This window comes from Ranitomeya variabilis, chromosome 1, assembly GCF_051348905.1.
Source record: "Ranitomeya variabilis isolate aRanVar5 chromosome 1, aRanVar5.hap1, whole genome shotgun sequence".
NCBI lineage: Eukaryota > Metazoa > Chordata > Amphibia > Anura > Dendrobatidae > Ranitomeya > Ranitomeya variabilis.
The window spans coordinates 753,253,318-753,279,268 of NC_135232.1; the positions used below are offsets into that span (position 1 = coordinate 753,253,318).

At 44.2% G+C, this 25,951-nt stretch overlaps 1 protein-coding gene across 1 annotated transcript in view; it reads right to left on the bottom strand.

Moving 5' to 3' along the window:
- The window catches only part of TLE2 (TLE family member 2, transcriptional corepressor), a 238,579-nt gene that overhangs the window by 77,465 nt on the left and 135,163 nt on the right, over window positions 1-25,951 (bottom strand). The gene's annotated exons all lie outside the window — the stretch shown is intronic.

A 25,951-nucleotide genomic window follows, 5' to 3' on the forward strand; every position in this document is an offset into this window, starting at 1 on the left:
CGCTTTTTATTCTGATTTTTGTGAGGCAGTATGACCAAAAACCAGCTATTCATGAATTTCTTTTGAAGGGAGGCGTTTATACCATTCCACGTTTGGTAAAATGGATAAAGCAGTTTTATTCTTCGGGTCAGTACGATAACAGTGACACCTCATTTAGATTTTTTTTATGTTTTGGCGCTTTTATACGATAAAAATTATTTTATAGAAAAAATAATCATTTGTGCATGGCTTTATTCTAAGGACTATAACTTTTTTATTTTTTCACTGATGACGCTGTATGGCAGCTCGTTTTTTGCGGGACAAGATGACGTTTTCAGCGATACCATAATTATTTATAACTGTCTTTTTGATCGCGTGCTATTTCACTTTTTGTTTGGCGGTATGATAATAAAGGGTTGTTTTTTGCCTCATTTTTTTTTTTATGGTGTTCACTGAAGGGGTTAACTAGTGGGACAGGTTTATAGGTCGGGTCATTACGGACGATACTAAATATGTGTACTTTTATTGTTTTGTTTTTTTATTTAGATAATGGAATTTATTTCTTGGAACAATATTTTTTTATTATTATTATTTATACTTTTTTACTTTGCCCCGGGGGGGGGGGGGGGCATCACATTATATTGACAGATCGCTGATCTGACACTTTGCTGTGCACTGGGTCAGATCAGCGATCACACAGGCACAGCAGGGAGGCTTACGAGCGCTTGCTCTGAGCAGGTGCTGGTAAGCCACCTCCCTGCAGTACCCGGATGCAGCCCCGCAGCCATTTTGGATCCGGGCCTGCAGGAAGGAGGAGGTAAGAGACCCTGGGAGCAACGCGATCACATCACGTTGCTCCGAGGGTCTCTGGGAAGCACGCAGGGAGCCCCCTCCCAGCGCGATGCTTCCCTATACCGCCGGAACACTGCGATCATGTTTGATCGCAGTGTGCCGGGGCGGACTATGTGCCAGATGTCAGCTGCGATAGTCAGCTGACACCAGGCCACGATCAGCCGCACTCCCCCCATGAGCGCGGCTGATCGCACTGGAGGTACTATCCCGTCACTGGGAATTAAGTCCCAGGTCACCTTGACGAGATAGTATGTCCAGTGGGATTAAGGGGTTAAACTTTTATATTTTCTTTATTTTTTTCACATTTTTTTTTAAACTTTTTTTTTTACTTTTGCCATGCTTCAATAGCCTCCATGGGAGGCTATAAGCTGGCACAACTTGATCGGCTCAGCTACATAGCAGCAATCATCAGATCGCTGCTATGTAGCTGAAATGCAGGCTTGCTATGAGCGCCGACCACAGGGTGGCGCTCACAGTAAACCGGCATCAGTAACCATAGAGGTCTCAAGGACCTCTATGGTTACTATGCAGAAGCATCGCTGACCCCCGATCATGTGACGGCGGTCGGCGATGCGCTCATGCCCGATGGACGGAAGCGCCGGTTAAAAGCCGCTGTCAGCGTTTGACAGCGGCATTTAACTAGTTAATAGCTGAGGGTGAATCGCGATTTCACCCGCCGCTATTGCGGGCACATGTCAGCTGTTCAAAACAGCTGACATGTCCCGGCTTTGATGCGGGCTCACCGCCAGAGCCCGCATCAAAGTGGGGGTTCTGACCTCGGACGTACTATCCCGTCTGAGGTCAGAAACAGGATGTGTGTGACCATGTCACACACCACATGCCAGATAAGGTAGTACAATGCTAAAATTACACTTACCATATATTTTATTTTCCCCACTACTATATCATCTACTGTAGTCATAGGTGAGTGGAAATGTGGTGAGAGATGGCCCAGCTATTAAAGGGTGGAGGAGGCGGTGTTCATTTTTATCTTTTTAATCTTGCCTTATATACAAATCATCATGCAGGAAAGAATGTTTCCTAACATTTTTTCCTGTAAAATCCATTTTATCTTCGGTTTTGTATGTCTTGGATGAGGCAGGAATGGATCAGCAGGAGATTATAATATTTTTTTTTATAACAGTCTTAATAACATGTCTTCTAGAGTTAAATTCACCAAAGAGGCGCACACCTCTTAAAAAATGAGGCACACCACTTGTTGTAGGTGTGCCAATAAATCAAATCTATGTCAGCCATGTCATAGATCAGCAGGATACTGGCCAAAAGCAAGTTTTTATGGCCTCCATTGGAAAATGAAATTCTAAAGACACGTGCAGGTATGTTGGAACTTTACATGGTGTGCAAACTAAGCAAAGGCCAAGTGTAACAATTCCACCCCTCAGTGTTGAGCTGTCTGTGTAGTGATTGACAGTTCAGTTGTCCAATCTTGTGCATGGAGAGTGCAGAGCTGTATTTTTATTGACAGATTGGCTGTCCAATCTGAGATTGGGAGGTTCTGAGCTCTCGTCAGGTGCTCCCAGTTGCCATAATTGCTCAGCTATTTAACTGAGCGGGCAGTCCCAGATAGCTGTCAGCCGTAGTTTCAGATAAATGTGATTGGTTTACTATGTGCTTTGTATTTTGCTTATTGATGTATTACTACCTGGCTATTGACCTCGGACTCTTCAATTATCCCGACTCACGGCTTGTCTATGAGAAGTAATTCAGCGACACACCAAGACTGTGATGTGAACATCGCCACACCTTGTGAACTTATACTGTATTGCTGCTCATAAATATACTAGCCATCTTAGAACACTTAAGCCTCAATTCATTTAGACTGACATTTTGTACTCCAGACCTAATGAGAGGCACGCATGAAAAAGATGCACCAAATTCATTAACACCCCACTTAAAAAATTTAAGGCATCTTATAAATGGCGCGCTCATCATCAGAAAAGTTGCTCCAATCAGGCACTGGATTAACATGTCTGGCCTAAGAAATGCCACAATTTTCCATGAATTTTGCACATTTTGTAGGAATTGCTTGAAACTGAAAATGGCAAATGTCACAATTTTTTGCACAACGTCATATATTACGCAAAACTTTTTCAGCTATTCAAAGTTTTGTATGACAGTTTTCTAGAGTAAACTCTTTTGATGTATGGGCCCCTAAACTACCCAGTGCCATTGCTAAGGTCTTAAAATTTCAGTGACCCAAACCCACCCAAAGGATATCTCCTCGCATCCCCCCAGTGACACTTAACTGTTATGTATATCATTTTAATTTCATCATGCAACACTGTTGCTGTTATCGCAGGATTAAAGAAGTCGTCCACTACTCACTATAGCTATATTCACCTCCATTGGCTCTCCCAGGGCGAGCCCCAAGAAAGCCAATGCCGACACCGCTGGAACACCACCCTCACCGGAGGTAAGTGTAGCAGTTTTTATGCCCTCTTTCTTTATTTTTTTGCCGATATTGGGTGATATTATTGGAAAAATAAAGGAAATACGTGTCTGTTTTTCACTTTTTTATGAACATGCAGGACCACTGAAAGGCATTCTCAATTTTGTTCCACTTTCCATAACTATTTAATTTATATGTCAGACACATGTTTTTTTTCTACAGTGGTAGAGCTAGTAACAGGGATTAGATTGGCGGTAGCTTTTTTATCTTTGCTTTCTATTTATTTATTTACTTTTTACTTTCAAAGTTTGTGCCTCCCCTACCATTTCCATAAGGTTATAAAAGACCATTGGGGGCATTTCAACACTTAAATTCTTTTTTTTCTCTTGATCTGCCCGTAATTGGGTCTGTTATATTAGCTCTGTTATAGGGCAAATTCAACCTTCTAGCTGCATAGCAGACTGGATGTTCTAGGACAAAACACCTCCTTACTCTCTCTACACCTAGAAATCACACGATCCCTGGGTCCAGAGGAGGCAGCACATTGATTGGGAAGGCAGAGACGGTAATAAACCCTTTCAAACTTCTATATGGGGAGGCTAACTGTGTCTGACAGCTGGCATCCTACTCCTACACCTACACGATCTCATGCAGCTATTCCATGTACACCTCAATATCAGTATCATGAAAGTGCAGCATTTTGCTGGGACCTGTTGTCACGGGGAGACTAGGTGGGTGAGAGCTAATAACCCGGGCCCCTGCAATTTCCCTCAGACTAGGGAAATGCTGACTGACCCTCTACCTGAAGTTTACACTGATGGTGTGCATGTCCAGGCCTCGAACCTCACCCTGCCTCCTGTTACAACCCTAAGCTGAAAACGTCCACCCTCCACCCAGTGAATGTAATACACCAATACCCACAGTTAGCACAGATAAGGATAAAGGAAAATATACACCACGCCGCAGTCACTCAGGAATACACTATAAATGTGCAGGGCAAAATAAACACAAATATAGGAAGGAGTAAATAAGACAAAGGAAAATACACCACCAGCAACGATTCTCCAACAACCAGCTCTCCACTCCAGACCGAGATAACAACGCAAGACAGAAGCTATAATCGGCGACGCCCAATGATCCGGAGAACTATTTAAAGGCCATGGGCATGGCCCAGCTTCCAATCCGAGGATCAGGTAAATTAACCCTGGAACAGCTGGACAAAACCTAGCCGACGCCAATGAGCAAATAGTGGTCAAAAGCGGAATTACCGCTGTCTGTCGAACGACCTGGTCTGAACAGCGTCCGACATGACAGTACCCCGCCGTCTACGAGGGACCCCAGGGCCCTCACGGCTTATAGGACCCGGCTTGTCTGGATGGCGACGATGAAAAAACCTGACCAGCCGATCCGCATGAATATCCGAGGCTGGTACCCAGGACCTCTCCTCAGGCCCATAACCACGCCAGTGTACCAAGTACTGTAAAGTGCGACGCACTAAACGAGAGTCAACCACCTTGGAGACTTCAAACTCCAAATTACCATCCACCAAGACTGGAGGTGGCATAGGCGCCGCGTCCACAGAACCCACCACCTTCTTTAGAAGAGACCTGTGGAACACGTTGTGTATCTTATACACTGTAGGGAGCTCCAATCGGTACGCTACTGGGTTAATGACGGCGGTGACCCTAAATGGACCAATAAACCGTGGACCCAATTTAAGGGATGGTATTTTGAGTCTTATGTTTTTTGTGTATAACCACACCCAGTCATCCACACTCAGGTCCGGACCTGGCACACGCCTACTGTGTTATGGACCTGGTGGTTAGGTGCACCAGGAATGACCTGATAGTTAAACACGGAATCAGGACGAGCTCTGGGGAAATGGGAACTCTGCTGACCGCAAACCCTACTCCTATCAACACAACTAGAAACAGCCGTGGAGCGTGCCTGACACTGCCTAGACGCCTCTTCACAGCCTAAGAGCTAACTACCCCTAAAGAAAGGAAATAAAGCCTTACTTGCCTCAGAGAAATTTCCCCAAAGGTAAAAGCAGCCCCCCCACAAGTATTGACTGTGAGATAAGAGGAAATCACAAACACAGGATGAAATAGGTTTTAGCAAAGAGAGGCCAGTCTAACTAAACAGATTGAGGATAGAAAAGGGATCTTTGCGGTCAACACAAAAAGCTACAAAAACCACGCAGAATGTGCAAAAAATACCCCCGCACCGACTCACGATGCGGTGGTGCCACTCAGCACCCCCAGAGCTTCCAGCTAGCCAGGTAATTTCATGATAGCAAGCTGGACTAGAACTTAGCAAGAAAAACCATATGTAACAAATGAACAAGCAGGAACTTAGCTTGTGCTGGAGTAGACAGGCCCTCAGAAAGATCCAGGAGAGATCCGAACCAGTACTAGAACATTGGCAGCTGGCATGGAGTAATGATCTGAGTGGAGTTAAATAGAGAATCAGCCTAGCCCCAAACGAGGGCAGCTGGAGAAGGAATCTCAGAACCAGCAGCTCCACTCACAGCCACCAGAGGGAGTCCACGGACAGAACCCACCGAAGTACCATTCATGACCACAGGAGGGAGTTCGAGAACGGAATTCACAACATACTGTCAGCCACACGTTTGTACCTAGCACCCGTCCCACACTCAACAGGCGCTGTTTAACTCTCCTCCAGACTGATGATAATTGTGCTCCTAACTGGTCCTCCTCCGGAACGCCGGAAGAGCCCCTCTGACTCAAGGTACAAAATTGAGGATGTAGCCCATAAACACAAAAACAGGAGACTCCCCAGACGACTCCTGGCGGTGATTATTGATGGCAAACTCAGCCAAAGGAAGAAAGGTAGACCACTCCTCCTGGTTATTCAGAGACAAAGCAGCGTAAGTACTGTTCCAAATTTTGGTTCATACGCTCAGTCTGACCATTTGACTGAGGATGGAACGCCGAAGAATGAGACAACTTGATCCCCAGCCGTGAGCAAAATGATCTCCAAAATTTTGCCACAAACTGAGACCCCCTATCAGACACGATGTCAGATGGAAACCCATGAAGTCTGACCACCTCCTGCACAAATACCTGAGCCAGAGTCTTAGCGTTAGGCAACGAAGGCAAAGGCACAAAGTGCGACATTTTTGAAAACCGATCAACAATCACCAAGATGACCGTGTTCCCAGCTGATGAGGGCAAATCAGTGATGAAATCCATGGAGATTTCCGTCCATGGCTTACTAGGTACTTCAAGAGGAAGTAGTGTGCCAACAGGACGGGAGCGGGGCGTCTTAGCCCTAGCGCACGTGGAACAAGCTGACTCGTATGAGACCACATCCTGTCGGATCTTGGGCCACCAAAACCGACGTGACACCAACTCCAAGGTACCTCTAACCCCTGGGTGGCCAGCCAGGACAGCATCATGATGCTCCGCCAAAACCTTTAGGCGGAGATGAAGCGGTACAAAAGATTTGTTGATGGGAAGCTCAGATGGTACCTCCTCCTGAGCCTCGGCAATCTCAGCCTCAACCTCGGTAGTGAGAGCCGAAACCACAACACCCTTTTGGAGGATGGGTACTGGATCCTCCTGAGGTTCACCCCCCTGAAAACACCTGGACAGAGCATCCGCCTTAGTGTTTTTAGACCCCGGTCTGTAAGTGACAACAAAATTGAAACGCGTGAAAAACAATGCCCAGCGAGCCTGCCTGGGGGACAGATGCTTGGCTGACTCCAAATACAGCAGATTCTTATGATTGGTAATAACAGTAACCTGATGTACCGACCCCTCCAAGAAGTGTCGCCATTCCTCAAAGGCCAACTTGATTGCCAACAACTCCCTGTTGCCGATATCGTAGTTACGTTCGGCGGACGACAGTTTCTTGGAGAAATAGGCGCACGGACGCAAACCACTCAAAGATGAGCCTTGAGATAGTACCGCCCCCACACCAACCTCAGACGCATCGACTTCCACAACAAAGGGTTTTGATACGTCTGGCTGCACAAGAATGGGGGCTGAAACAAAACTGTTCTTAAGAAATTCAAATGCGCGCACAGCAGCCTCAGGCCAAACAGAGAAATTGGTACCCTTTTTAGTCATGTCAGCGGTTTAGCAATGATGGAAAAATCCTTGATAAATTTCCTATAGTAGTTAGAAAACCCAAGGAACCGCTGAAGTGCTTTCAGGTTATCAGGCCGTTCCCAATGCAGCACCGCTTGCACCTTAGCGGCGTCCATTTTAAAACCAGAAGCAGACACAATATAACCCAAGAAAGGCAACTCTTGAACAGAAAATACACATTTCTCAAGTTTAGCATACAGCTAATTCTCTCTGAGAAGCTGTAACACCTGCCTGACATGATCTAAATGAGCATCACGGTCGCAAGAATATATGAGGATGTCATCTAGGTACACAATAACGAATTTCCCCAAAACATGCGAGAACACATCATTGATGAAATCTTGTAACACTGCAGGTGCGTTAGTCAACCCAAAAGGCATCACCAAATTTTCAAAATGACCCTCAGGGGTATTAAAAGCCGTCTTCCACTCATCACCTTGACGGACTCTTATGAGGTTGTACGCCCACCTGAGGTCAAGCTTGGTAAACCACTTAGCACCCGCCACCTGGTTGAACAAATCCGGTATCAATGGCATAGGGTATGGATCACGAACCGTAATCTGGTTCAACTCCCTGAAATCCAAGTACGGGCGTAATCCGCCATCTTTCTTCTTCACGAAGAAGAACCCTGCTGCCACCGGCGAGGATGACGGCCTGATGTGCCCTTTGCTCAAGCTTTCAGCAATATAATCTTTTAACACTTGTCTCTCCGGACCGGAGATGTTAAACATCCTTGCTTTAGGCAACTTGGCCCCTGGTTTAGACCTGATAGAACAGTCATAGGGACGATGTGGCGGCAACTCTGAGCAACCCTTTTCAGAGAACACATCCACAAAATCCAGAAGTGACTCCGGAACGCTTGAAGTCACCGCAGCCACACATGTAGCCAGGCAATTCTCCTGGCAGGACTCGCTCCACTGAATTATGTCCTGAGTTTTCCAGTCAATTACCGGGTTGTGCAAGGACAACCAAGGAAAACCCAAAACCACCTGAGCAGGAAGATTCCTGAGCACCTTACATGTAACCCGCTCGGAATGTAGAACCCCAATGTGGAGTTTCACCTCAGCCACAAATTCAATAATCTCCCCCTGAGAGAGAGGAGCAGCATTGATGGTGACCACACGGATAGGATGAGACAGTTTTTCAATCCTAAAACCTGCTGTGCGCGCAAACTCCTCATCAATGAGATTTGTGGCTGAACCACTATCCACAAAAACAGTAATTGGCAGCTCACTGCCAGCGATAAAAACCTTAGCAGGGAGCATGCATTGAGAAACCACCATGGAGGATATACATAAGCTCAGATTGGTCTCCTCCACACCATCTGAGCTTAGAAGTTTTCCGCCGTTGCGTTTTTCTTAGACAGCAGAGTACAGATGTTAATAAAATGACCAATTTTACCACAGTAAAAACAGGCTCCCTGCTTCCTGATCTCTGGCGCTCAACGCTTTACATGTGACACCCCTGCGATTTGCATAGGCTCCGTGGGCTCCCCTGCAGCAACCTCACGTGAACCTAAACCTTCACCCACAGGTGGTGTCTCATGCTCCCCCTGACGCAGACGGCGATCAATGCGGACAACCAGACTCATAGCGGAATCTAGAGAAGCAGGAGTCTCGTACATCAGAAGGGCTTTTTTAACCCTTCCAGAAACCCCATGAATAAACTGACTCCGCAATGCTGGATCATTCCATTGGGTATCGATCACCCAGCGGCGGAATTCAGAACAGTAATCCTCTGCTACTCGCTCCCCCTGGCGAATGGAGCGTATCTTAGATTCTGCCAGAGCTATTCTGTCAGGTTCATCATAGATTTTCCCAAGAGAAGAAAAAAAACTCTCCACAGAGTCAAATGCAGCAGAATCAGATGGCAAAGAAAACGCCCATGCTTGGGGATCCCCACTTAACAATGACAACACCAGGCCCACACGCTGAGCCTCATTACCCGAGGAGATCAGGCGCATACGGAAATATAGTTTGCAAGCTTCACGAAAAGAAACAAATTTACTGCGTTCCCCAGCAAATTTTTCAGGCAAAGGAAATTTAGGCTCAGCAACTCTTTCTGTCGCTCTAGCTTGCACATTAGATACTGCTAGTCCCTGTTGCTGTACTGCCCCCCTCAACTCCGTGACCTGTAGGGACAGCGCCTCCAACTGGCGGGTTATGGAAGTCATGGGATCCATGACAAAACACAAAAAAAAAAGAAACCCCTTTTTTTTGGGGGGGGGCCGATTATAATGTCACGGGGAGACTAGGTGGGTGAGAGCTAATAACCCGGGCCCCTGCAATTTCCCTCAGACTAGGGAGATGCTGACTGACCCTCTACCTGAAGTTTACACTGATGGTGTGCATGTCCAGGCCTCGAACCTCACCCTGCCTCCTGTTACAACGCTAAGCTGAAAATCTCCGACCTCCACCCAGTGAATGTAATACACCAATACCCGCAGTTAGCACAGACAAGGATAAAGGAAAATATACACCACGCCGCAGTCACTCAGGAATACACTATAAATGTGCAGGGCAAAATAAACACAAATATAGGAAGGAGTAAATAAGACAAAGGAAAATACACCACCAGCAACGATTCTCCAACAACCAGCTCTCCACTCCAGACCGAGATAACAACGCAAGACAGAAGCTATAATCGGCGACGCCCAATGATCCGGAGAACTATTTAAAGGCCATGGGCATGGCCCAGCTTCCGAGGATCAGGTAAATTAACCCTGGAACAGCTGGACAAAACCTAGCCGACGACAATGAGCAAATAGTGGTCAAAAGCGGAATTACCGCTGTCTGTCGAACGACCTGGTCTGAACAGCGTCCGACATGACACCTGTGCTACATCTGAGATTAGAAGATTGCGACATTTAGCTGAGCACAGGTCCTTTAAATCTACAAGACCATTCATGAGTTAACAGGTTTTTTGTGGCATGGAAAGGGTTTAGAGTTAATTGTGGTCTATTGGCTGTGCTACTTATTTAAACCACACCCTTCCATTACATAAACCACTGACTGGCTTCCCTCCATGCAATCTTCATTCTGTTCTTGTCAGTATTGGAGAAGGTGTTCTGGAGAGTTGCTCTTGTCATTTTGAGATTGTTGTATGCGGTTTGTTGAGAATGCCTCTTTCCCCTTTTTTGTGTTTTTCATGTTGCTTTTCTGCCTTGTTAATGTGTTCCCATCTTCCCTTTGTATTTTATTCTGTGTGCCTGTCGTTTGATTGTGTATTGGTTTTCCCCTGTCTGTCCAGCCAATGTTACCCCTTTTACTACTGCCCCTTGCCTCCCTAGAGTGACGGTGGGAGCTGCTTAGGATTTCATAGGAACACAGAGAGGTATGAGAACCCGGCATCTCCACCTTCAGGAGTAACCCCAGGGTTAGGGATAGACTAGGGTTTTTCTATATTAGCGACAGGACAGTACAGGGTTCCTCTTCCCTGACATTCCTACGGTCACAGCCTGACATTATTGCTCGCCCATATTTTCTGATCATAGAATGAATCCGGTTGCTGTACTAGCTATACAAATGCAGACTGTCTTTGCAGGTGACAGACCTGCGGTCTATAGTTGTATAGCAACACCAGCAAACTGCGGGTCTGGGGGTCTCGACCGCCATCGAGGCCCAGTCTGAACTCAAGTTATCCATCCCAGATCAGTTGTCTGGGGGGAGGGATACATTCATGGTTTTCAAGAAAGCCTGTAACCTGTACTTCAGGCTACGTCCTCGTTCATCTGGGAGTGAGGAACAATGGGTGGGGATTGTTGTCTCCTTACTTCAGGACCATCCCCAATCCTGGGCCTTTTCTCTATGGGCTGACTCTGAGTCTCTCTGGTCAGTAGATGATTTCTTTGCGGCTCTAGGCCTCATCTATAATGACATTGACTGCGTCTACCTCGCTGAGTCTAAGCTATGCAAGCTTCAACAGGGTGGATCAGCCAGCAGAGAAGTTTTATTCTGAGTTCCAGAGATGGGCCACTGACACCAGGTGGACTGATCCTGCCCTCAGAAGCCAGTTTTGTCAAGGCCCGTTAGAAAGGCTAAAGGATGCGTTGGTCCTGTATGAAACTCCTGAGTTCTTGGAAGCCACTATGGCCTTAGTCATCTGGATTGACAGACGCCTCAGAGATAGACCCTTGCTGACCCCTCTCCCAACTCTACTCCCTAGGGGGGAGAGCTCCCTTGTATGTCCTGCTGAATCTATGCAGTTGGGGAGGACCTCAGTTCAGGTTGAACATCTTGTGGTCCATCACAGAATGGAAGTTTGTTTCTTTTATGGTCAGAAGGGTCACTTCATTGGGTTCTGTGCCTCCACACTTAAATGAAAGAAACCGGAGGAAAACTTCTGACCCCAGGTTGTGTGGAGGATTACAACCTGGGCATATGCATATTCTCCATGTGTACCTCTAAGTTTGTCTTACCTGCAGAAGTGGTTGTTGGTACGGAAACTGAAAGAGCGTCTACTCTTTTGGATACTGGGGTGGGCGCCAATATGGTGGATTTGCATTTTGCCTGGACTAATGGTTTGTCTTGTAGTGTTCTGGCAAAACCCATCCACAGCTAGTGCATAATGTGGGCCTTCACATTGGGGTCCTTCATAAAGAATGTATTTCTTGCTATGTGCTTGAAAGTCTTCCTATTCCTATTGTACTGGCTCTCACATAGTTATGCATAACCTCTTTGTAGGTTGGCAGTCTAAGGAAACAGCAAAATTGAGTGATTTCTGTAATAACTGTCTAAATACTTGCCTCTCTACCATTTCCACCAAAATACTACCTTTTTTTCTGTCCAGTTTTGACAAGGTATTTTCTGAAGAGGGGTGCCAGAAATTGCCTCGTCTTCGGGCTTATGACTCTCCCATTAACTTACACCCTGGAGCAAAACTACCCAAAATCAGGTTATGCAATCTATCAGGTCCTGAAAGACAGGTCATGAAGGTGTATATTGCGGAAAGTTTTGCCAAGGAACATATCAGACCTTCCTCTTTCACGTTGCTAAATGTTTCCTTTCTGTCATGAAAAAAGATAGAGGTCTGCGTCCTTGTCTAGATTTTCAAGTTAAATCGGATTACCATCTGAGACTCTTATTCCCTACTGCTCATTCTGGATTTGTTTAATCAAATTGTTGGAGCAAAATGGTTCTCCAGGTTGGACCTTAGGGGGGCATGTAATTTGATCAGAATTAGAGAAGGGTATGAGTGGAAAATGGCGTTTAATACCCCTGAAGGGCATTTTGAAAACCTTGTCATGCCATTTGGTTTGACTAATGCCTCCACTGTTTTTCAACATTTTATAAATTATATCTTCTGTCATCTGGTGGGCATATTTGTGGTGGTATACCTTCATGACATTTTAATTTACGTACCTTATTTTGGGATACATCAGGGACATGTCAGACAGGTACTACAGATATTGCGACATAACAAACTGTATACTAAGCCTCAGAAATGTGTTTCCGCCATTATCAAGCCACTCACGGACATGACCCAAAAGGGTACAGGTTTCTCTGGCGCCCTAATCAACCATACTTTTCTTTCTTTGACCTTCCTATTAGGCATTTAACTCTTTAAAAAAGTTTTCCTCAGTTCCCATACTCATTCAGCCTGATATTTCATAGCAGTTTTTTGTGGAGTTGGACGCATCTGAGGTGGGGTTGGCGTGGCCTTATCATAGGGATCATCTCCTGGTAAATGGTTTCCGTGCACATTTTTTTCTAAGAAACTGTCACCGGGCAAAAAATTTTGTAGTACTGAGGACTCCTATTCTGCAAGAGGGAGTGGTTATTTCTGCCATATGTTCTGATCTTGAGGGTGTGGTGTTAAAGGCTTAGGGGGATTCTCCTGCTTCCTGCCCTTCGAGGAAATTATTTGTGCTATTACATTTACATTTAAAAATATTAGGAGAACATAATCATTCGGTTCTTGCGAGTCACCCAGGTAACAAGGCTACTGTGAATCTTGTTTCTCGTTGTTTCTGGTATCCTAGGCTGGTCAGGATGTGGTGGATTTTGTGACTACCTATAATACTTGTGCGCGTTCTAAGACCCCGCATACTCGTCTGTCTGGGTATCTCCTACCTTTAGTTATACCTAATAGACCATGGACTCATCTATCCATGGATTTTATTACTGACCTTCCTCCATCCGCAGATGATTTTAGTGGTGGTGGATAGGTTTATAGCAATATTGCACATTTTGCTCCTTTACCGACTCTGCCGAATGCTAAAATGTTGACTCGGGTGTTTATTAGTGAGATCGTGAATCTTCACTGGGTTTCACCCACAGTTCTGTAGTATCAGTATGGAGTGTTCCTGGGGAGGAACATTTCTTGTCTCTCTTCCATGCAGCAAGACGAAGGCAACAAGCCGAAACGCGCGTTGGGTTGGACGCCATCCTGGTGTGAGAGGCACTGCACTACACCTGTAAGTACTTTTGCAGATCATTTTGATCATTATTTTATATGCCATACTTATTGAAATTGAGTCCCCATTTCATTATATAGATTGCTGTTTCTTTTGTATTGGCACTTCACTCCATCACTTTTGTTCAGCAACATTGTTTTGCTTGTTTTCCCATACTAATGCACGATGTTGTTTGTGGTGCACAAAATTATTTTTTTTCTGCACTACTTAGGTAATACACAATTTGGTATACACACCTTTACACCCCTTTTATCAACACTGTATTATTTTTTCATTTTTTATTTATTTTATTTATTTCCACTTGTTTATATACATTATGAATTACAATCTTTCCATGTACTCAGTGTTTTAATGGATGTGCAGCCTCATAATTTAAATTGTTATTACATGCATTGTCTTTTTTGTTCCCATTGTTGTTTTTAATCTTGTTAGCATTATTTAATAAAGTATAATTTTTCTATTTATGGACTTTAGGTCAGTTGTTCTCCTTTTTTGTCATGCGGCAAGGAGTACAGAACAACTTAAAGATGATGGGAGATAGATACAAACACATGGTTGATAAAAACGTATGCCAGGTCCGGACCTTTGTGTGATTGACTTTGTGTGGTTGTCCACTAGGAACATTAGGTTGAAGGTTCCTTCCTGGAAACTTGGTCTCAGGTTCATTGGTCCGTATAAGATAACTGCTATTAGTAATCTGGTGGCTTTTCATCTTGAGTTACACTAGCACTTACAATCAAGAATGTTTTTCATAGGTCATTGCTCAAAAAATATATGGCGTCTTCTGAACCGGTACCTTTACTTTCTCCTACCGTCATGGTAAATGGCAATTTTAGAATTTCAGGTTGCTAGAATTGTTGATTCTCGTCTTGTCCATCACTCTCTCCAGTACCTGGTGCACTGGAAAGGTTATGGTCCAGAGGAGAGAACATGGTACCCGCATTCGAAGTTAATGCCTGTAGATTAATTCTGGCTTTCCATATAGCATATCCAGATAAACCTGGTCATGATGGTCCTGAGGCTCCTCATAGAAGGGGGGTACTGTCAAGGAATGTGCCACATTCTGCTGGGACCTCTGCTACATTGGAGATTAACAAAGAGGAGTGGGTCAAAGACCCAAAAACGACCCAAAGTTCATAAATACCAATATATAAAAATAATCATTATTAGAAAACATTTAATAAAATGAACACAGGTAGGGGCATGGCGCCGCATGGCGCACAAGACACACCGCACAGTCATGTATAGTTACCAAGGGCGCACGGAACCAAGAAACCAAACATCCTTAATCAAACTACAATTCAGCAGAGGACCATATATTCCCCATAATGGGTAAGTTGAAATATATTATATCATATAACATGCTGCAAAGTGGATGCACTATCTCAATGTAAATACCATAATAGATAAGAAGTGCTCATTACCTCTAAATAGGATGCGAGATTTCCAGGGTCCGCGCGCCCACCCCGACGCGCGTTTCGGTAACACACCTTCCTCAGGGGGCACAATGGGGAACTACCATGCACGTTATTTTATGGTGGCTAGTGCCAGAAGGAAACCCGGCACAATCCCGGAAGTGCTACTAAGTAGCCATAGCAACCGTGCTAGTACTTTCCCACCCTAAGCAAACACAGTGGCGTAAATCTAGTAGCCGAGCAGCCAGCCTCCCCCGCATGTCCAGCACACGCGCCACGCTTCGCCAACCAGCAGACACACACGGGGCCCCGTGTAGTCTGGTGGCGGACGTGCAGCCAGCACAACCGCCAGGCAAGCAGGGGGAGATCGCGCACATGCGCAATGGAATGCCGATCAGTCAGACGCCATTAGAACTAAGGGCAGCAAGTGTGGGCACGCAACCAGGTACGTATAGACAATTGGAGATTAGAAGATCACGGCGTTTTGCTGAGCACAAGTCCTCTTTAAATCTACACAGCCGTTCATGAGTCAACAGGTTTTTGTGGCATGGAAAGTGTTTAGAGTTCCTCGATCTTTTGGCTCTGCTGCTTATAGGAACCACACCCTTCCATTATATAAACCTGGTTTTCCTCCATGTGAGCAGTAGACTCTTCATTCTGTTCTTGGCTACATTATAGGTATTCTCGAGAGATTCTCAGAGGTGTAGCAAGGGGTTGAGCTCAGGGGGAGCGAACCATCTGAGTAGTCCCCTAATCAAGTAACCCTGATTACAACTATGGTGGAAACCCCCTAATAATGGATATAAAGGAACCTCAGCAGATGACCGTGCAGTTACTGAAAATAAACCAGTATACAAAGACCAACACCAATATTACCAACATATGGTGAATATATAGTGGTAGATACCTGTCTCATAGAGCATACAAAGCAACCCTGCATTTCTGCTACATAGAGGTGATCTGTGCTTCACCTCTATGTAGCAGAGCCGATCGAGTTGTGCATGGAGGCTATTGAAGCATGCCAAAATTAAAAAAAAAAAGTGTTTAAAAATATAAAAAAAAATAAAAAATATATAAAAGTTCAAATCACCCCCCTTTCGCCCCAATCAAAATAAAACAATAAAAAAAAAATCAAACCTACACATATTTGGTATCGCCGCGTTCAGAATCGCCCGATCTATCAATAAAAACAAAGGATTAACCTGATCGCTAAATGGCGTAGCGAGAAAAAAAATCAAAACGCCAAAATTATGGTTTTTTGGTCGCCGCAACATTGCATTAAAATGCAATAACGGGTGATCAAAATAACGTATCTGCACCAAAATGGTATCAGTAAAAATGCCAGCTCGGCACGCAAAAAATAAGCCCTCACCCGACCCCAGATCACGAAAATTGGAGACGCTACGGGTATCGGAAAATGGCGCCATTTTTTTTTTATTTTAGCAAACTTTGGAATTTTTTTTTACCACTTAGATAAAAGAGAACCTAGACATGTTTGGTGTCTATGAACTCATAATGACCTGGAGAATCATAATAGAAGGTCAGTTTTAGCATTTGGTGGACCTAGCAAAAAAGCCAAACAAAAAACAAGTGTGAGATTGCACTTTTTTTGCAATTTCATCGCACTTGGAATTTTTTTCCCGTTTTCTGTTACAAGGCATGGTAAAACCAATGGTATCGTTCAAAATTACATCTCGTCCCACAAAAAATAAGCTCTCACATGGCCATACTGACGAAAAAATAAAAAAGTTATGGCTCTGGGAAGGAGGGGAGTGAAAAACGAAAATGAAAAAATGAAAAACGCTCCGGGGGTGAAGGGGTTAATGCACCTACAGTGTGGCACAAAAATGGCTCCTCTCACAGCCCCACATAATAATGCCACTGTGCTCCTTACAAAGTAATATGTCTCTTTTGTGCCTTCAAAACGATAACATTTCTCCATGGAAAATATTACTGCCCTGTGCAAGTGCCCTAGAAAACAGTGTCCACACTTTGCCTAGGAAAGTAATAATGCCACAAGTGCACATTGGACGGTCAAAATACCATGAGGGCCCAAACATCAATAATGCCTCTTAACCCCTTAAAGACTGCCGATACGCCTTTTAATGGTGGCAGTTAAGGATACTAATTCCTCAGCGCCGCCTTTTAGCGGCGCTGAGAAATAACGCTATAGCGCCCCCAGCAATGGAAAAGCTCCCCAGAGAATATGATTCGGGTTTCACCATCCCCAGTGTTGCAATCACCGTTATTCACCGAATAACAGCGACCACAAAAAAAGTCAGATTTTCCATCTATTTCTCTCTCCTCTGATATGATGTAGCATACCAGAGGAGAGAGAAATGGGGTCCCCCAAGCCCCCCGAAACCTCCGGCATCCCTCGGTCCCTACGGCTCTGTCTCTCTTTCCTCGGTGTATTCTTCTGGGAAGAAAATTACGAGATCTGCCAGCTGGCATCTGGCAACAATAGAGGATTTACCTATTGGTTCATGTTGATCACTGTGATAGACCCTATCACAGTGATCAAAATAAAAAAAATAGTAAATCAAACCCCCTTTATCACCCCCTTAGTTAGGTAAAAATAATAAAATTTAAAAAAGTGTTTTTTTCCATTTTTCCATTAGGGTTAGGGTTGGGGCTAGGGTTCGGGTTCCGGTTAGAGCTAGAGTTAGGGTTGGGGATAGGGTTAGGGTTGGGGTTAGAGCTAGGGTTAGAACTAGGGTTTGTCACACAATTTCTGCTGAATGTAAAAATGCCCTATATGAGACTGTACAGTACAGCTTAGCCATATGGCGAGACACGGGAGGGACAGAGCGATATTTGCCTCCTGGAGCACAGATTTTCCTAGAATAGTTTGCGGACTCCGTATACAGAGCCCCTAAGTGCAGAATACCCCCTCAAGTGACCTCATTTTGGAAATTATACCCCTTTCAGAATTTATATAGTGACGATTTTGACTCCAACAGCGTTTTCCAGAAACAAGTAGCAGTAGATGTTTCTGAGTGAACTGCCATTGTAGTAAACTGCCATTGTAATTACCAGTACGTTGTAGTGACCAGTACAGTGTACCCAGCTCATGCTTCTGGATGCACGCACCCGTAAATTAGGCAGGCTCTCATCGCTACAAAAATGACAAACAAGTGAACATTAAATGTGATTTAGGCGAACTGTGGGGCTCAGAAGGGAGAGGGGTATTTGGATTTGGGAGCACAGAATTAGCTGAATTTCTTTTGGGGTCAAGGAGCCATTTCACGTTTCCAGAGCCTTTGTGTTGCTAGTAACGTAGAAGCCCCCTATATTTCCTTTGACAGATTATGGACCTGAGTAGGGACTTTATTTGTGGATTGAGTTAAAGCTTTTAATAGGAACATTTTACATAACGTTTAGGATCATATTTATCTGGCACTCTACACTGAACACTTACTTTGGGGTTTCCATCTAAATTTCCAAGTGATGTGATTCAGATGAAACCCTCAAGGGATCCATTCACTATACTGAGGCAGCAGCGTTACTAAAAATACAGACACAGGTCAGATGGCATCCACAGTGTCCCCATCTGCCTCATTATAGGGAATCTTCCACCGGGGGTTCCTTCTGAATCACATATTTCAGAGAATTACACGGAATCCCAGATGCAAACGCTCAGTGCAGAGTGCAGGATAAATCACTTATACCGCACGAAAAACAGCATAAATACAACCAATTCTTCACCTGCTGTTGATTTGTTCATTCTGCCTCACAAACATCACAGTAATATATTTTTTTATTATGCTTTGCTTGTTTAGCGCTATCATATTCAGCAGCACTTTACATACATTATCACTGTTCCCAATGGGACTCACAATCTAGATTTCTTATCAGTATGTTTTTGGAATGTGGGACGAAACACACAGGAGACTATACAAACTTTTTGCAGAGGTTGTCCTTGGTGGGATTTGAACTCAGGACCCCAGGACTGCAAGGCTGCAGTGCTAACCACTCAGCCATCCCGTTTAAACGTAACCCTTGACAAAAGATTCCCTATAATGAGCATATGGAGCCACTTTGGACGTTATCCATCTTTCTAGGTGTTGAAAAAAGTTCCGTCTACCACAGTTTTGTGCACCTCTGAAAGGAAGGACACGGCTGAACAGAGGCCATTATACTGACTCAGTATAGTGAATGGATCTGAATCACGTCATTTGGAGATTTAGATGGAAACCCTGATATAAGTGCTCAGCGAAGAGCGCAGGATAAATGTGATCCCAAACGTTTCGTAAAATGTTACCAATAAAAGCTTCAACTCAATCCACAAGAAAAGCAAGTCCCCACTCAGGTCTGTCATTTGTTAACAGAAATATAGGAGGCTTCCACATTACTAGTAGTACAAAGGCTCTGTAAAAGCGCTATGGCTCCTCACTGTGACGCTAGTCACTTCTCACGGCCAAGCCGTGAGTCATAGTGGTCATGGAGTCCAAGGTCAGAAGCCAGGAGGGTGCATCATAAACAGAAGGAAGAGACAAAAGCGTAGTCAGGTAACGTTCTGAGGTCAGAGTTCCGGCTCAGAGCTGAAGGGGTTAAAGAGGCGGATGGTCAGAACGAAGTCCAAGGTCAGGCAACAGATCAAGCATACAGAACTCAAGGCACAGGAAAGCACAAACCTCACAAGCTGAATGTACGTCTGGCAGAGGTCTGGGAGACACAACTCAGTTAACACTACTGGACTCGTGACCCGGACTAGAACTACTGAATGTAGTCATTCTGACTACTGACTTGTTTTCGTTTATTTTTAGAGTTTCATTTGTGGTTATTTATTAATAATTATATATTTTTTAAATGTATTATTATTGTGAGATCCAACAGTAATGCTTTGGAATGTTTTTTTTCTGATTTTTCATATTTTTCTACAGGAAATAACAAAAGTAAACTAAGTAAAACAATAATAATAGACGTTTTACAATCATTTATTATTAAAGTGCACACATATAAACAACAACTCAAGAACAACAAGCAGAGAAAATGACTACTAGGTCAGTCAGTGCTCCTTCTCCTCAGTACCTGAAGAAGGCCGTTGGGTCGATACCGGTTGTACTTCATAATAACGTTTTATTGAGATTCTGCTCCAATTCTACATTTTCCTTCTCCTCCTAAAAAGTACGGCATAATTGACCTTCTAAACATTTGTTGATTCGCATTTCAGGCATCGTCTTTCATTTACGGCGGTACATTGCCCACACAAAGACTTACGGCAAGTCATACAATAGCCAACAGATCTATTATTTTTGCATTTTTCTTTTATCTGGCAACATTTTTTTTTAAGCATCACATCTGAAGATGTAGCAACTTGAGACATGCCACCCTTTCCCCTAGATATAACATAAGGACCACTCAACTCTGTAACAAGCTTTTGCAAAAATGCCTTGCGTGACATTTTTTCGGGAGTCATCTCCTTGTATACTATCCAAGCATTTATACCCGCTAAGTCTAAGGTATTTTCAAATGCGTGAACAGGCCATCTCCTAGTACATGTTCTTGTGGTGTATTTGCGTGCCATCTGATCTACTACATCTACTCCATATTTTGTTTCATTATAAAACTTTACATTTTCTGGAGTTTTTTTAGCAGATTCAGAAGCAACAAGAACATCGGGATGGACGGAACTCAAAATTATCACATTTTTTTGGGCTTACCTTGATACACGGTAAGCGTAAAATTATCTTCATTTATAAAGGCTATAAAATAATAACTGTTCTGCCACCTTCAAACGTAGGTGGGCTGAATCAGTTGACAGACAGCTAAACTCTTTCCTAACAACTCATTGAGGTAGATGCAGGGGGTCCTCTACAACTTTTATTGCTAGGATCATTGTAAAACTACAACAGAAAATAGCAGTACTGGACATATATACAGTAAATATTCATAAAACATAGCATACAATGAGAATCACCTGTAACATATCCCTGCTGTTCTGTTCGCTACCACTATACAAATATAACGTTCGTTCATTTTTGACTGGACCTATAAAAGTCTTGATGTTTTAGCTAATTTATACATTTTTTCGCAGAATTATACTGTATGTGAACATGGTTGAGCATAAACAAAAGAAAAATGTAAAAAAACCGTAATTTTTATCGTTTTCGCGTCATAAACCATTACATTGCATTATTGCTATATTCATGCATATTGCCCATTTGCAGATAAAAAAATATTCTTTCTAGCTGTAAACTATAACTAATAACATCAAGCTGTATGCAAGTATAGTTTTTCCCCCAAAGAAATTTCTGCTTCACACTGTACAGTACAAAATAATTGAATAATATGACAATAAAATGTTGTATCTGCTATATACTTGTATGAGATTTTTGAGCTCTTAGGCCATGTGCACACGTTCAGTATTTTTCGCGTTTTTTTCGCGTTTTTTCGCTATAAAAACGTGATAAAAACGCGAAAAAAACGCTAACATATGCCTCCTATTATTTTAAGTGTATTCCGCATTTTTTGTGCAAATGTAGCCTTTTTTTCCGCGAAAAAATCGCATCGCGGAAAAAAAAGCAACATGTTCATTAAAATGCGGAATTGCAGGGGATTCCGCACACCTAGGAGTCCATTGATCTGCTTACTTCCCGCACGGGGCTGTGCACACCATGCGGGAAGTAAGCAGTTTATGTGCGGTTGGTACCCAGGGTGGAGGAGAGGAGACTGTCCTCCACGGACTGGGCACCATATAAGTGGTCAAAAAAAAAGAATTTTAATAAAAAATAGTCCTATACTCACCCTCGATGTCTTCCCGCCTCTCCACTGCACGCTGCCGTTCGGTTCCTGTAGCTGGTGTGCGGTGAAGGACCTGTGATGATGTCGCTGTCCTGTGATTGGTCGTGAGCGGTCATGTGACCGCTCACGTGACCGTGACGTCACGGAAGGTCCTGTGCGCACACACTAGCTATAGGAAGAGGAACGGACGCCGCTGAGGTCTGCAGGTGAGTATAACCATTTTTTTATTTTTTTTATTATTTTTAAACATTCTATCTTTTACTATAGATGCTGCATAAGCTGCATCTATAGTAAAAAGTTGGTCACACTTGTCAAACGCTATGTTTGACAAGTGTGACCAACCTGTCAGTCAGTTTTCCAAGCGATGCTACAGATCGCTTGGAAAACTTTAGCATTCTGCAAGCTAATTATGCTTGCAGAATGCTAAAAAAAACGCGGAAAAAACGGAAAAAAAATGCAAAAAAAAATGCGGATTTCTTGCAGAAAATTTCCGGTTTTCTTCAGGAAATTTCTGCAAGAAATCCGGACGTGTGCACATACCCTTATGTCTGCATGTGTTCTCTTTGTCGCTTCAGATGAACTGAAAGTAAACTTACTATCCAGACTACTGTCTACTGCTAGGACCAGAGAAAAACAACACCCTTCTTTAGCATAAGATAAGAGCCTACAGTATTGCAAACAAGCTCTTTACAGTTCAGCTTTACACAGTAATAGAACCAGGTAACACAAGGAAAATGTGAAAAGTTGACATCTGAATTGAACTACATCTATATGAACATCAGGGTAAATAAGATACAGTGAAAAAATTATGCACAAAACTTTACAGCAACATTTAGTGACAAAAGGACAGCAAAATATAGTAGGTAGTCAAAATGACTACCTTTAGTAGTTAAAGGTAAATTTTGAAAAAAACGCGCAATTTTTTCACCAAAATTATTTATTGTCACAAAATCTTTTTTCACATCCTATTTGAGGAAAAGTCACCGAGTCTCAAGCCGGAATTCCGAAAAATGTAGTCACAGAAGAGAAATAAAAAGTGCAAGTAGTCAAAATGACTATACCAGTAGTCCTATTAAGAAGCATGGCAATTAACTGAAATAATGAACACATGGAGACAGCTGACGCCTCACAGTTTCATATTGGATAGTTGAGCTGTCAATCAACACATTGACAGCTCTGCACGCCCCTGTACCAGATTGGATGGCCAAGCTGTCAATCAAAGTACCATCAGCTTCAGCACACCCCTAAACCAGATTGAAAGGCCGAGTTGTCAGTAGCTGCATCCCAGACACACTGAGGGGTGGAACCGTGACACTCACCCCCCAAAAGAAATCCAGCAAATTCTGCATTCCCAAATCCAAATGCCCCCTCTTTTCTGAGCCTAAATCACACTCGGCGTCCACATGTTTGGCATTTTTGTAGCAATGAGAGCTCACTTAATTTATGGGTGCATGTCTCCAGAAGCACGGGCTGGGCATAACGTACTGAGTGCTACAACATACTTGGCATACTGGGCACTACAATGTACGGGTACAATAGCAGATTTTCAATTTTCACTTAGCAACATTCACTGCTGCTTGTTTCCATGGGGTATTTCCATGTTCAGCAGAAAATGTGTGCCACAATTTGGTGCCATTTTTACCAATTTCCCCTTGTGAAAATGTAACATCTGGAGCTAAAACAAAATTTTTGTGGTAAAAATGTAAATATTTTTTCTTCACTGCCCAATGGTATAAAATTCTGGGATACACCCGTGGTGTCAACATGATCAGTGCACTCTGAAATGAATTAATTGAGAGGTGTAGTTTGTAAAATGGGGTCACTGAGAGGTCCATTTTTTTCCTATTTAGCCTTATGAAAAATTTTAATTTGTTGCCAAAACAACATTTTAACTGTAAAAATGTAATTAATCACCACACAATGGTATAAATTTCTGTGAGGCACATGTGATGTCAACATGCCCACTGCACCCCTAGATAAATTAATAGGGGTGTAGTTTGAAAAATTAGGTAACTTATGGGAGGTTTGTGCTGTTCTGGCACCTCAGGGGCTCTGCCAAAGTGACATAGCACCGACATACCATTCCAGCAAAATCAGAACTCCAATGTGGTGCTTCTTCCCCTCTGAACTTTGCACTGTGCCTCAAAAGTAGTTTTTGACCACATATGAGGAATCGGTGTACTCAGGAGAAATTGCAAATGGTGCAATTTCTCCTGTTACCCTTGTGAAAATAAAAAATTGGGGCTACAAGAACATTTTTGTGGGGTTCAAATTGCTCTCCACACAGCCAGATACATTACTTGAGGGATCTAGTTTCCAAAATGGGGTCACTTGTGGGAGGTTTCCACTGTTTAAGCACATCAAGGACTCTCCAAACGCGACATGTCATCCGTTTGCTATTGTCAAGCTGTGATAGTCTTCAAAAAGTAAGGGGGGGCCTCAAACTGTTCCTTGAACTGGGACCCTAACTATCCCCATCCTGCGTGTACTCTTAAAGGTCTCCGACCTTACTATGCTCATGTTAAAGTCCTAAGTTGTCCTCTCCCCCAGGTGGCCTGGGACAGATATGCTAGTGTATATATGCAGCGCCCCAGAGTCCTGGTCGTTGCAGTACTGTGGCTCCGCCGCTAAGGGGGGCTATAGTACGTCTGATGGCACTGAAGGAGTTCTTCTGACCAGGTATCACAGACACCAATACATTTCACAGTCTGGCCTCCAGGGGGAGCTAAGGGTTCTATTTATTAGGCCACTCCTCACAATCTGGTAAAACTGGGGGTTAGGCAGGAAGTTAGAACAGAAAAGCTGACTGGGTTGGAACCAGGCAACACCTTGTGGCAGAGGGTGTTGTAGGGGAAGATTCGGAGGGGTCCCTGTCAGGGGTGGGATCCTGACAGAGGCCTAGCAACCAGAGAGAACATTACGGGACCGCGCCTGCACGATATAGCGGCGGTACCCCAAGAAAGGATAAGAAGCGAGATTTATTGTGCTGAGTGAGAAACGAGATCAACGCAACAAGGAGAATACCAGTAGGAGTCGTGCTGTAAGACGAGGCAACATCCTATTGAGGCGCATAGCCGGTGGCCGGAACACCGAGGAAGTATAGAGCTCCAAGCCAAACTTCAAACCTACGGCAGGACAGTCAGTTACAGGCGGGCTGTCTCACCCAGACCCAGGAAGACACAGGGGGGTAACAACAGGAGAGGGGTGAAGATAGAGCCCAGGAAGAACCTCTGAGCCTCACCGTCATACGGGTGCATCCTAACCGTAAGATCAGGGGGACGTAGAAGAACATCAGAATCGAGTTGTGAGGGAACACGAGAAACAGACACAACAGTTGTGGGGTACTATCCCGTAAGCACAGCAGGGAAGGACCACAACACACAAGCGCTAGCAGGTAGGCACAGATTTCCACCTGCGAAGGGAACTCGGGAGGTGCCATCGGACCGGCCGGACTTGCGCAGCCCTGTTAACCGTATTCCGGACTGAGGACCCAGAAGCCTTCAGTAAAGAGGTAAAGAGACTGCAACCTGGTGTCCTCGTTATTTACCGCGACCGGCACTTCACCACACCATAACGACATCCCATACCACCACTTTCATTGTGCGCCCCTCAGCAGGGTCACGGACCAGGCCTAGCCACCGTGACAACCCCAGAGCAGAGACCCAGAGGCCCGGTACCGGGTACCCCTCGGCCCTGCGGCAGTGGGGGCGCTACAACTTGGCGTCACGAACAGGATCTACTTAAGCCTGAAGAATCAGGTCATGTGTGCCTTGGAACTGTGATTTATTATACTTGGACTGTGACTTATTGCAAAGACTGTGTGTTGCCATTTGCCGCCAAAATCCGCCGCCATTACAGCTGAGGAGAGCGCAGGAGAAGAAGAGGGGCGTGGAGTGGGCGTAGACAAGCTGGAGAGCGCGAACGACAATGGCCGCCCAGTCTAAATATTTCTGTGTCCTGAGGACGTGTCCGTCAGCAGCCGAGGTCCGCCTCCTCATTCTCTTTGGAGGATGGAGAC